Source organism: Lepeophtheirus salmonis, chromosome 13 (genome assembly GCF_016086655.4).
Source record: "Lepeophtheirus salmonis chromosome 13, UVic_Lsal_1.4, whole genome shotgun sequence".
Taxonomy (NCBI): domain Eukaryota; kingdom Metazoa; phylum Arthropoda; class Copepoda; order Siphonostomatoida; family Caligidae; genus Lepeophtheirus; species Lepeophtheirus salmonis.
This window is the reverse complement of record NC_052143.2, coordinates 19061887-19066501: the sequence shown is the minus strand read 5'-3', so window position 1 is coordinate 19066501 and position 4615 is coordinate 19061887. Positions and strand designations below refer to the sequence as shown.

At 28.5% G+C, this 4615-nt stretch overlaps 1 long non-coding RNA gene across 1 annotated transcript; it reads right to left on the bottom strand.

Moving 5' to 3' along the window:
- Positions 1-532: 532 nt before the first annotated feature.
- Positions 533-1640, bottom strand: LOC139906993 (uncharacterized). Its single transcript, XR_011783278.1, has 3 exons — positions 1194-1640; positions 1002-1141; positions 533-939 (listed from the first exon to the last, which is right to left on the bottom strand). It is a non-coding gene; the product is annotated as an uncharacterized lncRNA (long non-coding RNA).
- Positions 1641-4615: the final 2975 nt, after the last annotated feature.

Sequence of the window (4615 nt, the reverse complement as noted above, 5' to 3'; positions counted from 1 at the left end):
TTATGGTGTCATTGTTTAAAATACTGATGTGATTATCAGCTGCCTGCTTTATTATGATTTTTGAGGATATAACGTAAGTATTTATTAGCAAAATGTTTAATGAAGATATATTACGTATAATTGACATAGACGTTTTTTATCTGTTACAGTAGATTTGAAAACGTCACACTCCATGAAATTGTAATTCATTATGAACCACATCCTCAGAATAATAACTAATGAAACGACAAAGTAGAGTATTTCAAAATATATTTGAAGTTCCAAGTTTAAAAGAAGGGTTAAATTTAATATAATCTACATAATAAAAAATATGCCATCATATATTTATGTTAATATACAAAATTAAACAATTGTAATCATATAACTAATAATAACAATAAATTATAAATACAAAATATTGAAATAATGGATTGATCCAAATAATATTTTCTTATTCTGACATGAATTTAGATAAATATGTCATAACTTTAAGTTGCTAAACACAAGCCAGACGTGGAGTTTAATCAAAAAGATCATTAACCTTTTTTCCTAATGTGGAAGTTGCTAAATACAATTGTGCACATGATAGATATATCTCAACGGATTAGATCTAAATAATTATTAATAATAAAGTAAATGTCAAAATCATAAAATTAGACAATAAATATACTAATAAAAAAATGTTAGAATTAAATCCATAGTAAAGATTTAGTGCAAAAGCTAATTATGTAGTAATGTCCGGCGATATTACTCCTTATTAAGAGTATCAAAAAAGATTTTTCCCCGTTATTTATGCTTATATAACAACATACTATTATCATGAAGGATATACACAATTGCTAATTATAATGCTACACCCAATGTAACTACCCCCGTTGTTGTGACCATTTAAGCAGTTGTTTTTGCCTTTTATGAGTTTTCTGAACACCATTTCTTGGAGCCTATCAACCATAGCTAAGCCTTAAGTGATAAAAAAGTAATATTTATTGACTATGTAATATTGGAAAACCTAATGATCATACCCAAGTCTTTAAGCGAAGAAACTAGTCTCAGACAAACTAGTTGCAAACCATCCAAAGCTACTACCTCCGTTGTCGTGACCATTTAAGCAGTTGTTTTTGCCATTTAATGAGTTGTGTATCATAATTCTTGATAATTTTAGCTAAAATAAAATCATATTTTAGGGTTAGATTTAAAAAAAATTGAATACTTACTGTGAGATTGTACAAAATTCAGAGTTCCATTTCGATATTAGTAAATACTTTTTATTGATAACTTGATCGTCATTTGGTGTGGATTACTCAAAACATTTTGATATGTATTTCTATAAATGACATGAGCACCAACATCCTCCATTAATTTAATGATGCCTCCTCGGGAAGGGATAGTTTTACCTGTGCATTTCTCCATAAATTTTTTGAACATAGATGATTAGTAATGGATTATGGTATATTACATGCAATAAGCATCTTTGTGAGATCAGAGTTATAGTCTCTTGATGATATATTCTCATTAACTTGATTTTTAGATGAATATCCATGCTCTTGATATGGGATGAGGATAATGAGTGGCGTCTAATTCTAGACAGGGGACTAAAGGCACATTTATATCAACAAATTTGGCAAACCATCTGTTTCTCATCCGGTAAGTATTTTCCAAATAAAGTTATGACATATTTAACTGGATTCCGGTGTCAGAACAAGAAAATATTATTTGGATCAATCTATTATTTCAATATTCTATATATATAATTTATTGGTATTAGTTATATGATTCCAATTGTTTAATTTTGTATATTTAACAAAAATGTATGATGGCATACTTCGAACATTTTTATTATGTAGATAATATTTAATTAAAGCCTTCAATTTTTTTTAAACTTGGAACTTCAAATATATTTTGAAATACTCTACTTTGTCGTTTCATTTTTAACCCTTTTCACCCAGGGGACCCAGTTGTCCTTTAAATTCAATATTATTTACTGCTTTCATTTTTAAAGCAAATTTAACTTCTTTATAGGCAAGTATCAAACAAAATTAGCGCATTTTATAATCTCTCATCAAAAATTGGATATGGAATATTTTCTAAGCTATTAAATATCATTATTTTTCCACTTAAAAAAACAAAAAAACTTGTAACCCTTATTAATTATTTATTTTTGAAAAAAATGTTCTGGAATATTGGGGTCCTATACTAAACGGTATACATTATGTCCAAAAATGGATGATGATTTAAAAAAAATCATAAAATAACCTAAACAAGTGAGTTATTTGGCAAAAACTTTATTTACTTCCCAATATGACGATTTTTAAGCTTAATACATTTTTATACGTATTATTATTCAAGGTATCTTAAGAAATTTTTTCCCAAGCTTTTGTCAGTTTTTTTTAATTCATCCTCTGAAGTTGCTGGCGCGTTTTCATTGAACTCCCTTCTGAACCAAGGGTAAAAAAAATTCAATAGGAGACAAATCAGGACTGTTGGCAGGACAGGTGCCTTTGCCCCACCACTTTTGAGCCTCTTTGGAGTGGTGAGCAGGGTTACCATCCTGCTGGAAAATGGCTCTTGATTTCTCAGACAACATTTTCCTCTTCAAAGGAGTTCCAGTTTCTTCAGTACGAGACAAAGCTGACATCAGAGACTTGCTGAGGATCTCTGCTACGTAGTACTCGGCCGTCATAGTTTGGTTTCATGGAATCAGGTGAAGATTGCCTGGACGCTGATAACGGCCCAAACATGAAAATTCAAAGGACATTTTACAGTTGGAATGGGTTCCACATCTCCCTTATCTCTTGCCCAACTCCGATCTGTTTGGAGATTTGGGTATGAAATAGCTCAAATAGACTTACATCACTGAAGAAGATACATTTTCAGTCATCTGCAGTCCAGTGTTACTGCTCACGACAGAATTGAAGCTGGGCCTTTTTAGTTTTCGGAAAGTTTGGGGTACAGACGAGGTTTTTTTGGCAATGCATTCAAAGAGTGCCTCAAATGGACAGATGACTTGGATATTGGATAGCCCTTTGAGGTCAATCTTGTTGCAAGTTTCCTTGTGGATTACCTCTTTTTGGTTAAAGATTTTGAAATGCCCAGTTTGGGAACTTTGCTATTTTTTTCTTCATTTTTAACACCACCATCAATTTTTGGACATACTTTATATCAAATTTGGCTATTGATGTTGTACGTACATAGTGTTTTCTTCACAAAATAATAACTATATATCAGTTTATTCTAATAAAAGAGCCAGATTAATTTCAGTCCCAAAGAATAAATATACCTAGAATATATTAATAAATTTGAATAATATTAATATGATCATAGATAAAAAAATCTACATTCAACCAAAAATACATTCTGTAACTTTATGTCAATGAAAGCGTTAAAAAGGGAGGCCAAGTGTAGATTTTAGAACTCTTAAGGTACAAATTTACAAAAATATATATTTTTTCAACTACGTCCTATTTAGTAGAATTTTTGGATCTGTATATTTAAATTATTTTTTTTTAATTTGGAATCTTATTTTTTTTTAAATAAATTCAAGATGTTTTTCGTTCAATATTTTTTTAGAAATTGTGATAAAGGTTTCTTCTTAAATTTATCATATTTTCCCAAATTTGGAACCCTTTTCACTTTTGTAGCCCTATAAAACAGTAATTGTAACAACGTAATTAGTTGAAATACAATGTTTACGTCAGACATATTGTGCTTTCAAAAATTTCTTTTATCTAACAAAAAATATTAATAGATTACTAATTCAAGTTTAAAGAAACAAAAATAGGTTTTATATTTGGAAAAATTAAAATTTAAGTTGAATAGAATAACTTAATGTTAATTTTTGACCAGATGACTCACTTGAATATAATCTACTGTAACACCTAGTTACATCAATTGCTTTTAATAATAAATTATAGGTACTTCATGAAAACGTACAAATATTGTTTATTAAAATTTAAGCCATATTATTATTGTAATTTTTGTTATCTTAGCCTTGAAAACTCCAGGATAGTTATTCCTACACCTTTAACTATTTTTCGACTTAATAAATGTATCTCATATCCTATATGATTAGTCAGTGTGAATTTTTCCCTACATTGGATATCTGATCTATGAAGCCAAGGATATCAAATTTAATATCAGAATTAGTTACATCGCAATTATCGACCATTCTATATTATTTTAAATAAACCTGTCTTGTTCAAAAATATTTTTATAATTTAAAACTATTTTTGTATATTTAAAAAAATATATATATATCAATAATTGAAATGACTAATGATACTGCTATAGAAAGGTTTTTCTTTTAAAGAATTTATTAATGTAATTCACAATTTGTTGTTAGGTTGATTCATCAAGTCTTTGTTTCAACTTGAGTGTGTATTTACAATTATGAAAATATGATAGAGCAATTCATTCTTGACTGATTTAATGAATGTTACAAAGATTATTCTTCATTAATAAATATATCAATTTAATTCATGCCTAAATCAGTGTTTAATTAATCTTAAAGTATAACATTATTTATTAAAACATAAACAAATACTAGGTTTTAATATTGTATCTTGGACAGTCCGAAGATGATTAAATTGGCCCATCCGTTGAATCAATTAAGTTAACAACTCGGGATATTGCTATAGTG